Raw genomic sequence first — 12,734 nt, 5'->3', positions numbered from 1 at the left:
TATTCTGGTTAAAACATCTGAAATGGACATTTTCAAGGTAAGTATCTATACAACAAAAAGACTGGCCATCCCTCTTGATGCTGTATTTATTATAAGTAATAGGTTTTTTTGTTTGTTTGTTTGCTTGCTTTTACTTTGAGAAACCAAAGACACTTTTCAGCTTTTTGGGACTGAACTAAACACCAAGTGACATGTTCTATATACAATGAAACATAAATTACAAAAAAAGTGATGAAAACAAGGGAATAGAGTGAGTTAGCTAATCATCCATGGCAACAGCGTGGTTAGACATTTCTTAGAATTAGAGGAACAGAAATCAAGCTTCAGTTCTGTTATGAACATCATTAAAACTACACAGTGCCTATGTCTCAGGTTCTTTTAAGTTCCAAGGAAAGAAGAGTGCCAGATGCAGGCTTTCTAGGAGGTGAGAGTCTATTCAGAAGAAGATCACATTTATAAAATGATAACTAGCTTTTCTTAAGGGCAAAGAGAATGAAAGAGATATGTCACTCAGGAACTAAGGGACATATGAAGTCCTACTGGGATACAGTGGAAAAACTCTGCTGTGAAATTGAATTATAGTCCTAGACTATTATCCAGCTACATATCCCTAATAAAACTGTTTCATTTCCATGTCCGTGAATATTGCAGAGAAGTCCACTGACTAGAAATGAGCAGCACCTTGTTGTAACCCAAGATCCATGCTTACCAGTTGTATGGCTTTGGCCTAATAACTTAATCTTTCTAAGACTGAGTATTTTATTACAGTATGAGAATAACAAATGACCACTTCATCAACTAGCTATGAAAAATGAACTATCTAATTCATAAAATATAGCTAGTATATGCCAAAGTGCTCAGTAAATGTTGACTATTAATGGAAAGAATAATAACCTTTGCTAAATTACAAATGAGTATCTAAAAATAAATTTCTTGTGATATAGATAGATAAGAAAAGGGAAGTAATATGAGATTAAGCACTTGCTGATTCATTAATTAAAGTAAAAACTAAAAATTAATGTTGAGTTTCCAGAGCTCTACAAAAATGCTAACATACATTGTACTTGTGGATCTGAAATCTGTCAAGGTTGAAGTATTTGAAGTTACTTTCCTTGATTCATATTTTACTGTACACATCACTACTATGTTGAACATTTGATCATTATTATGATTTGTGATGTTTTCTCCTGATTTAAATTTATACCATGTAGCCAAGAACCCAACAAAAATTTAGATGTAATAAAACAGATATTTAAAGAAAGATAAAAGCAAGCAAAAAATCCTTAAAATTAATGTAACCATCATTTTTTACTAACATTGCAAAGATTTAGATATAATTCTATTGCAAATAAAAAACACAAAGAAGAGATTCAATTCTGTTCAAATAATCTTAATGGTGAAAATATAAATCATTATATATATTTAATATAAATTTGCGTATCGTCCATCATCAGTTTTGTTTAGTTCACCCATTCCTTTAACACCAATAAACTAATGTTACTATTCTGACATGATGAAGACTCTTTGGGAAAATCTTAATTGGAGAAACAAAACTGGATCCAGATGCAGAGTAATTTCTATATCAATAATCCTTTTGTACCAGATATAATTTTGGTTGCTAACATATAAAGAAGAAACATGGATTAATCAATACAGATGTTTCATGAATGACAAACTCAGCAACCTATCTTTGCCTCATAATCTCCCATAACAAACACTAGCAATATTCTATAATTTAACCAACTTTAGTCATCCTGCCTGTTTAAAATATGTTTTATATATAATTTGGATATCTACACATATTCACTAGTAACCCCCCTTATACGCTGTTTCACTTTCTATGGCTTCAGAAACCCATGTCACAGTACAATAAAATATTTCGAGAGGGAGAGATCACAATCACGTAAGTTTTATTTCAGTATATACTTAGCATTGTTCTATTTTATTATTAACTATTATTGTTAATCTCTTACTGTGCCTGATGCATAAATTAAACTTTATCATAGGTATGTGTATACATCCCATAGCTCATACATGATGTGCACCAGCAGAGATGGCACTGTGCAAGGTTCACCACCTGTGCCCTCTGGAGAGAGCTCCTGCATCCGGAGCCCCACCTGGGCCTACTGAAGCAAAACCTAAGGTGACTAAAGAGCACTATGCCAGAATACAGTAAACAAAACCATGAAATCATTCTGCTCCCACCCTCCCCAGGCACTTGCACTCTGGGTTTGTCATGGAAGACACATATCTCGGAAATGTCCTTTGGAGGTCAGAAAGAAAAGAGGAGAGCTGTAGAGAAAGCCACCCTCATCTCAGAGAACATATAGGTAATCCTGAAGAGAATGCTGGTAGAGGCATGGATGGTAAAAGTTATTGTGATGAGGTCTCATTGTCTGGATGAGTAACTCTTGGCTTCTGTTGAGATTGCACATTCATATTAATCTTATCTGTGCTTTCTCATTCTTTTCTATATAAATAAGTTGAGAATTTTCCTAATTTTAAACTTGTTTCCCTTTTGATTAAAAATTCTGTCTTTAAATAATTTCTTTTTTCACATTTTGCTAGCATTCAAGCGAAGCCAAACCACACACTCAACATTTTGCTGGAAATTTCTTCAAACATTCTAGTTTGTCACTTATAAATTCTACCTTCCATAAAACACTAGGACACAAACACAATTCAGCCAAATAATTTGCCACTTTATGACAAGGTTTACCTTTCCTCATGTTTCCAGTAACATATTCTTCATTTCTACCTGAGACCTCATCACAATAGCTTTTATCACCTATACTTCGACCAACATTCTCTCCAGGATCACTCATATGTTCTTTGAGATGATGGTCTCTTTATCTACTACAGCTCCCCTCTTTTCTTTCTGAGCTCTAACCAGAATCACCCTGAATGGTCCTTTCATGCAATGTAGGCTTTTTCTAGCATTCACCTCAAAACTTTTTTAGCCTCTACCCTTTACCCAATTCTGAAGCTGCTTCCACATTTTTAGTTACTTGTTACAATATTACCTTATTCTTGGTACCAATTTTCCTTCTTTTTATTTTTGAGAGAGGATCTTTATTTATCACCCAGGATGGACTGCAGTGGCACCATTACTCACTGCAGCCTTGACCTCCTTTGAACTCAAGCAATCCTCTCACCTCTGCCTCCTGAGTAGCTGGGACTACAGGTGCACACCACCATGCCAGGTTAATTTCTAAATTTTTTATAGAGATGGGGTCTTGCTATATTGCCCAGACTGGCCTCAAACTCCTGGGCTCATGTAATCCTCCTGCTGGACCTCCCAAACTGCTGCGATTATACGTGTGAGCCACTGCACCTGGACAAGTACAAATTTTCTATCTTAGCTTGTTTGGGCTGCTATAAAAATTAGGGTACTTTTTAATTTTTTACTTTTTTGAGATGGGGTCTTGCTCTGTTGTGCAGGTTGGAGTACAGTGGCATGATCTCGGCTCACTGCAATTTCTGCCTCCCGGATTTAAACAATTCTCCTGCCTCAACCTCCCTGGTTGAGGACTACACTGGGATTACAGGTGTGTGCTATCATGTCCAGCTAATTTTTGTATTTTTAGTACACATGGAGTTTCACTATAGTGGCCAGGCTGGTCTTGAACTCCTTGGCCTCAAAGGATCTGCCTGCCTTGGCCTCCCAAAATGCTGGATTACAGGTGCGAGCCACCGCGCCCAGCCTAAATTTATTTCTTGAAGTTCTGGAGGCTGTGAAGTCCAAGATCAAGGTGTTGAAAGTTCAGGCTGTGCTGAGTACCCACTTTCTGATTCCTAGATGATGGCTTCTTACTATGTCCTCACTTAGTGGAAGTAGCAAACAAGCTACCTTGAGCCTATTTCATGAGGGTCCTAATTCCGTTTATGAGGGATCCACCCTAATGACCTAATCACCTTGCAAAGGCCCCACCCCTTATCAAACTGAGAGTTAGGATTTTGACATATGAATTTTGGGGGGACTCAAACATCCAGACCATAGCACATGATTTTAATGAAAATAACATATTCAGACATCACTTGTTAGCATCTTACTGCAATTTACTTCCTTACTTCATTTTCCAAGCATTATATCTAACTGGTATGAGATAAATAGAACCCAGGTCTAAGGGAATAAGAAGAACATTAGGTCAGAAATTCTATTAAGAAGGTCAGCTCATTGGAAAGGGTTTATTTGTTCAGTAAACACTGTTGATACCACTACAAGCACTCTGAATTCTGGTGACAAAAAATGGAATACTATTCAGTTCTTGCCATATAGAGAGACTGCAGATTAGAAAAGGATTAAATAGAGATTAAATGGAGGTTAAATTTAAAAAGTATTCAGACACGAAACTAAATAATTTTGATTTATTTTTAAGAAGAGCAACCTGAGCAAGTCATTCACTTTATACCGGTATATCAGTTATCTATCTGCCACTGGTTGAACTAGATTTTAAGTTGATACTTACATGGTATAAATGAATATTTGTAAAGTTAATGGCAAAGGGCTATCAAGAAGAAATGAGGATTTTAGACTGAAGTGATACTAAATGCAGAGGCACAGGGACATAATCAGACTGTCCTCATTTTATCAATACTGCACTTGAGAGAAGAATTTAGCGAAGCCAGGCACAGTGGCTCACGCCTGTAATTCCAGCACTTTGAGAGGCTGTGGCGGACGCACCACGAGGTCAAGAGATCGAGACCATCCTGGCTAACACAGTGAAGCCCCGTCTCTACTAAAAATACAAAAAATTAGACAGGCATGGTGGCGGGCGCCTGTAGTCCCAGCTACTCGGGAGGCTAAGGCAGGAGAATGGTGTGAACCCAGGAGGTGGAGCTTGCAATGAGCCAGGACCTCGCCAGTGCATCCCAGCCTGGGCAACAGAGCGAGACTCTGCCTGAAGGAAAGAAAGAGAGAGACAGAGAGAGAGAGAGAGAGAAAGAATTTAGCAAAATGGGGCTTTTTTTTTTTTTGGTTCTATCAGAGATTTAGTTATTGAAATACCAAATGATATTTATTGTAGGCTGATTGCCCCAAAATAAGTCACAGGCCATGACCCAAAGAAGGTAAGATGCTCGAAATCCTTAAATATGTGTCAAATAATCATGAGAAAAATGTATAAAATATTTCTTACAGTAGCCTTCCTTCTCAGAACACATCTTAGCACATAATAATAAAATTGATTTATTATATTTAGTACTCTTGTATTTTTAACTACACTACTAATGACCTTTCCTTACACATTTCTTAAACAGGTTTGCTGCTTATTTACATATGCCAGCTATAGTGCTAGCATTAGCTAAATTTGTTTAACTAATTTGTGTTGAAATCATGTAAAGAAAATATACTATATCTCGGAATATATACAATATATTATTATTGTTATAAATACACTGCATATTCATATTTAAGTTGATAACTGAGGAATCGATTTGATAATTCAATGGGGGATAAAATATTTTTCTAAGCAGACCATTTTTCTTGTGAGCTAATTGGAGAGGTCTTTTTATGGAGGTAGGCATACTTACCAAAGGCTGAAATTTCTTCAAGGAAATAGCAAGATATACACAAATACAAAGAAGAAGAATAAAAAAATTAAAAGGTAACAAGATATAGGCCTTGTAGTGTAAATAAAAACTAGTAGTAAAAATGATCCAAGTAATTAAAAAGATCGCCAACTTTATAATAAGAATTACTGGGTAGGCCGGGCGCGGTGGCTCAAGCCTGTAATCCCAGCACTTTGGGAGGCTGAGACGGGTGGATCACGAGGTCAGGAGATCGAGACCATCCTGGCTAACACGGTGAAACCCCGTCTCTACTAAAAAATACAAAAAACGAGCCAGGCGAGGTGGCGGGCGCCTGTAGTCCCAGCTACTCCGGAGGCTGAGGCCAGAGAATGGCATAAACCCGGGTGGCGGAGCTTGCAGTGAGCTGAGATCTGGCCACTGCACTCCAGCCTGGGTGACAGAGCGAGACTCCGTCTCAAAAAAAAAAAAAAAAAAAGAATTACTGGGTAAATTATGCAAGTGTGGGGTTTGGATGGAAGGAATATGCATAATGCATGCATGCATACACATATACACACATGCAATGCATATGGTAGCTTAATATTTATAGCCAATTAAAAAAATTCTTTAGAATAATGATTGTAAATTGAAAATTACTCAATTTAACTGTAATAACTGAGAAGACACCAAATGACATCAATCTCTTCAGAAATAATTCTGACATAGTAACATGCTCATGTAACAAGATAAAGATGAATGATAAAGAATTCAAATGTGGAAGGAATGAGATAGACTAAGTCTAGATAGACTAAGGTCTAAGATAGTTCCTAGTCTTCTATTTTAGAAACCACAGTATCTGTTGTAATTCCAATAAATTCTTTACTTGGGAAAAATTTACATACCGAGTTAGCATAAAAGGTCTTTTAATTAACTTGAAGATAGCAAAAGCAAAAAGAAAAGAGAAGAAGGAAGTAGAGGAGAAGAAAGGAGTTATCTAAATATATGTTGATATTTTCTTCTTGGTGCTACAAAACACAAATTCTAAAATTTGGAGCTGATGAAAATGGACACATGTTGCCAGATGGGCTCAATTGCCTGCAAAGTTCTAAGCACTGTAGGACTCCTTTTCTCACTATAATCCTTTTCTCATGAAGCCATAGGTATTACAGGCCTTGGCTGGTGAAAAAGGCCCTTACTGTTGTTAAAATCAGACACTAATTTTTATAAGGACTCCCATTTTCCTTAGATTCAAAAGCAATATCTAAAGGAAAGAAAGAGAGAGAGAGAAAGAGTAAGTTAATAATAATAATAATAATAAAGCCTCACAGCACAAACTGTATTTCCTCTATCAGGAAGAGCAAGCACAAATGGTGCACCCTTTCAGAGGACCATTTTGATTCTTTTTTACGTTCATTTATATGCAGAGAAAACATGCCTATTTCGAGCATAAAACCTGAGAAATATACTAGAGCAAATAGACTTCAGAGCTGAGAATAAGATAGGAAGAGCACTGCTGTTCTTTCCAGAGAGTGGAACACACACATTAGGTCAAAATGTTACATTTTACCTAGTCAATCAATAACCCCTAATATAAATCTAGGCACCTACCTTCTGGGTCAGTTTGATGTAACGTATCTGGAGAATTTCACTCTGGGGTCTCTACTTATGTCTATCTGAAATGTTTACATTTTCAAATTATGTTATTCAAAGGGAGTAAAAGATTAAAAGTTCATTTCGTGAGTCATTTAAATTAGGTAAGTCAATAAGCCAAGAAAAACCAAAACAGATCAAACCAAATTGCAAATTGTGGGGAAGAATCCTGCGTTCTCTGACTGGCATCATAGATAGTCAAACAAAACAAAGTTTGAACACTATGATTCATGTTTTCAGATAAAATGGACAGTGGGACACACTTCTCTAACTTCCATCCTTTAATATGTGGACCAGCTGAAAAGCAAAGCAGAATCAAAAACAAAAGCAAAACTGTGCTGCAAATGCTTCCAGTCTGTTATTTAAGGACAAAAAAGTACAAGCACATTGTGTTGATATTCAGGGAAAATATTTTTTTTGTATAATGGTGCATAAGTAGAGTTGTAATTATCCCTGATAGATCACTGAACTATTAGTGAACACCAATATACAACTGATGCATGTGCGGAAACAATATCAAATTTAAAAGAAACTTCTCATGAAGACTAAAGCTGTTCATTATTAACAGGATAATAGTAATGGAATTAGAGAACTCTCGCATTGCAAAAACTAGATTATATTTCCTAAATGTTCTTAATTTAAAAAGAATACTTACAAGAATGCATTCTTTTTGAGTTCGTTTAGTTTGTTTTGGTGTTAGATCATCTACTAATTGCATTAACTTTTAAATCCATTTTTCTCAAGTTAAAAAAAATCATGTGCTTGACAATTTTGAACTTTGGTGACTGTAGTAAAGTATGGTACAAAGTTAGCAATATCCTTTGAAGTTTAACTGCCACTAAAAAGACACTTTTGTAAAACACAGAAGTGTGCTATGGCATAGATATTTACGCTCTCTTTTGTTTAATAATTGCCAGGCCAGCATTTTCTGGTTTTTATTTCCAAACTCATAAATTTTCTACCCTCTTCCTTGGTTAAGCATTCTCAGTAGTTTGTAATAGCAATAAATTAAATATTTGAGTTTATTCATGAGCAAACTCTCCACAGACTAAAAAGGAATTATGAGTGCTAATGTTGACTTCCCAATTACTTTTTTTCCTAGTAAGTCCTGGGCTTTTCTTTAGGTTTTAATTAGCAAGGCAAATGTCAATAAGAGTAGCGACCTCCCTTGTCTCCAAAGAGGAGTGGCAGACCTCTCTTGACCTCTCTTGACCCCCTCTTGCCTCCTCCAGCTTCCAGGTTAACAAAAGGAAAATGAGTTAACCAAACATGTCTTCCAAAGGATGAGAGAACTGCCAGGATATTCCCGAAATTCAAGCTAACAACCATTTAAAAGCGAGGCTCAAGTGAAAAAGCTTAAATTAAAGGTATATTTACATTGAATAAAGTTTTGTTTCCATCATTCAAATATTAGGTCTGAAGTTTTCTAATTTTTTACATTGTAATTTTCATGATATCTATTTTTGCCATCCCTCTTTCTCTAACTCCTTTCCTATTCGTAGGTATTGACTGAGCTGGTGACAGTGCAAAAATAAAATGAAAAATAATCAGCTGAAAATTTTCATGAAGAATATGTTTGTTCCTCTTTTGAAATGTCATTAACATGAAAGCCACAATACACGTCTCTTCTGTGTCAGCTCACTTATAAGGACTAAGTATAGAGTTAACATTTGAATTCTATACACTCAAAACCCTAGCAAGATATTATAGATAAATAGGTGGATTTTAAATAGATAGATGATAGATAGATGATGAATAGATAGATAGGTAGATAGTCAGACGATAGAGTTTACCTGTTAATCTCAGATGATTATTGTATCTCCTTTTTCCTACCCGTAATTAAATAACCAGTTGTTTTCTCTTTTATGTATGTGGAAGATATTTTTATGCTTAGGCAAATTATTTTGCAGTGTTTAGATGTACAATCCTTGCTTTCTCTTCTTGTTTTCATTCTAATGACTCTAAACACGTCACATATCTTTATAATTATATATTAAATTTTATCCCCACTGATAGTATCATGAGCTAAATTTGAAATTCATCACTCTTCTTATTGGTCATAAAAATAATGAAAAAGTCAAAAGCATTTGCAAAATGTTTTAAATTTCTAAGTAATTTACTTCTGTGAGTTAACTTAACTTTCTTCCTCTTCCATACTAAGTAACTCTACCCAACACTCATTAGTAAAAGCTGGGAAACTAACCTTTATTAATGCTGATAGCCATCTACCAGATACTAGGTGCTTTACGTGCACTGTTCACCTAATTTAATCATCAGAGCAACGCATTTGACAAATGAGGCAAGTGAAGTTCAGAAGTGTTAACTTGCCCAAGGTTACACAGCTACTAATTGTCAGTCTTTATTTGAACTCAGTTTCCCCTACCCCCACACCTGTGTGTGTGTGTGTGTGTATTCTGTAACTTCAATATGGTAATTAGAAGGAAACTGAAATTTTGTATATATTCTTCATGCGTTAGGATGTTTTATTTTCTTACATATGTAGATTTTTAAGAATCGTGATATAACTTAATATATTATTTCCTACTGAATTCTTCTAGTGACTAACATTGTTAAAGTCAAAAGATATGTCAGTGTTCTGAGAACTAACACAATGTTTATTTTATTTAACCCTCATTTATTTTATTTTATTTTTGAGACTAAGTCTCACTCTGTGACACAGGCTGGGGTGCAGTGGCATAATCTCGGCTTACTGCAACATCCACTTCCCAGGTTCAAGTGATTCCCCTGCCTCAGCCTCCCAAGTAGCTGGGATTACAGGCGTGAGCCACCACACCTGGCTAACTTTTGTATTTTTAGTGGAAACAGGGTTTCACCATGTTGGCCAGGCTGGTCTCGAACTTCTGACCTCAGGTGATCCACCTGCCTCGGCCTCCCAAAGTGCTAGGATTATAGGCATGAGTCACCATGCCCAGCCTTAATCGTCATTTAATCTTTAAGAGCAGCTGGGCACGGTAGCTCACACCTATAATCCCAGCACTTTGGGATGCCCAGGCATGTGGATTGCTTGAGCATAGGAGTTTGAGACCAGTCTGGGTAACATGGAGAAACCGTTGTCTCTACAAAAAATTTTGAAAATTAGCCGGTGTGGTGGCTTGTGCCTGTGGTTCCAGCCATTTGGGAAGCTGAGGTGGGAGGATGATTTGAGCCTGGGAGATGCAGGCTGCAGTGAACCATGATCACACCACTGTACTCAACCTGAGTGAGATTCTGTCTCAAAAAAAAGAAAAAAAAGTTTTAAGAACAAATTTAATTGAGGTTCAGAGTGACTATCCACGTTTCCATAATTCACCCAACAACTGAATGACATAGGTGGATACATGAATTCAGCACTCTTTGTAATACTCCACCAGCATCTTCTCAGGTGTGTCAGAACTTTATCCCTTATATTCATTTGTATATTAGAAGTGCATCATTCCTCAGCACATACAATTATGAAAGTAGTGATTCTGATTATTATTTGTGATTCTGATTATTATATAAGCAAACAGTGAAATTCTAGATGTGACATGGACTGTATATTATTTAGTTAATTCAGAGTGGAGCTAGAGAGTCTTACACAGGAGCAATACATATCTGTGTGACGTAGGTAACTGGTCTCTTCATGTTTCTGTTTTCCATAAGAAAAATTCTGATTTCATAGACTAAGATAGAAGTTCTCATTCTCCACATACCCTCTCATTGTCTAGCTATGGATAATCCAAAGCAAACAACCATCCATAATCTCATAGTTTTTATTTTTGTAACTCTAAAGGAAAGAGATGTGGAAAAGGCATCTTGTGTTGGTACGTTGTAGGAGAAGGCAATCCGAAGTGTGGAGAGAAAGATGGGGCTCGATAGAAAGGAAAGTGAATAGGGGAAATCCAGTAAAGAAGTAGCCCAAGTGGGATGGGAATTGGAGTAGCTCCCAAGGTAGACCTTCAAACAGAATTTCTCATTTAAAGTTATCAGGCAATTTAAATTTAGCTTATCTGATAAGTCTCCATAATCCCTGGTGTATTTCTGTAAATTTGTGAAATCCCTGTCCTTGAAAAATGTGGTTCAATGTTAATGCCTTATTGGGAGAGGTTGCACCAAGTTTGATATTCACATTACAAACTTCAGATTTAGGGATATTCATTTTTAGCACTATCTGGTAAAACAGGTTTTAAATATTAGTGCACACGTCGATCCAGACAATAAAATCAAATCAGATAAATATACCCTTATTTAATTTCAGTAGGAGATACATGTACAAAGAGTTACCTAAAAGCACCAAACAAGAGCATCCATTACCATCAAATCCTAAGAACGCTTTCTAACAGAAGACCTTTGGGAACTAGAGAATATGATGTCAGTTAAATGTCTAGGAGTAAAGGAAATATTAAGCACACACACGCGCACACAAAGAAAAGCCACTGAGGCTACAATCTTCTAGGAACAGGAAATAAATTGTTTTCTGTTCTGGAATGTCAAGGAGTGTTAGGATATTTTTCACTGAAGTATAATTTAAAGTCTACTTTCTCCAGAGAGTTTCAGATTGTAATGCTCATTTTAGCTCAATTTTGATATACTATTCCTGAGATATTTTATATCTGTGTGTGTATATATATGTGTGTATATTTTGACATGTTAGACTTTTAAAAGACTTGCAAAAGAGTAGAGAGAGTGCCCGTATGCCCTCTACCCAGCTTTCCTTTATGTAAAAATCTTACATAGCCACAGAATATTTATCAAAGCTAAGAAATTAACTATTGGCCAGGCGTGGTGGCTCACGCCTGTAATCCCAGCACTTTGGGAGCTCCAGGAGAGCAGATCACTTGAGGTCAAGAGATCGAGACCATCCTGGCTAACACGGTGAAACCCCGTCTCTACTAAAATATGAAAAATTAGCCGGGCGTGGTGGTGGGCACCTGTATTCCCAGCTACTTGGGAGGCTGAGGCAGGAGAATGGCATGAACCCAGGAGGCGGAGCTTGCAGTGAGCCACGATCAAGCCACTGTACTCCAGCCTAGGCTGCAGAGCGAGACTCCATCTCAAAAAAAAAAGAAAGAAAAAAAAGAAAAAGAAAAAGAAAAAAAGAAATTAACTATTGTACAATACTAAATTCACAAATGTATAGAATTTTATTTTATTTTTTTTTTTGGTGTCATCGGATTTTTTAATGAATGCCCTTTTACTGTTCCAGGATCCATCCCAGGATCCCATATCGAACTTAGTTTTCATATCTTCTTTCTGTCCTCCAGTCTCCAGTCTGGGAGGGTTCTCTGACTTACATAGCCCGGATGTTTTCAAAGAGGTACTGGTTGTTTATTTTGTAGAGTATATAAAATAACATAAGAGTTTTGGCAGACAAGAACATGGACATTTTGGCGGGGATACGTTCTTCTGTATACTTCACAAAGTATTTGCTAGAGGATATCCTGTTTCTGCTCACTCATTCTGCCTCCTGAATTTTTGCTAATTTGACTTCCATCGGAGGATCTAGCCTATGGCAGTTATTAAAGTGGTGATCTAATGGTGATTTTTTTTACTTCTATTCTTATTTATCTTGTTGATCAAGTTATTCCAAATGT

Source organism: Trachypithecus francoisi, unplaced genomic scaffold (assembly GCF_009764315.1).
Source record: "Trachypithecus francoisi isolate TF-2019V2 unplaced genomic scaffold, Tfra_2.0 Lachesis_group3, whole genome shotgun sequence".
Classification (NCBI taxonomy): Eukaryota; Metazoa; Chordata; class Mammalia; order Primates; family Cercopithecidae; genus Trachypithecus; species Trachypithecus francoisi.
Note: the sequence above shows the minus strand (reverse complement) of the source record.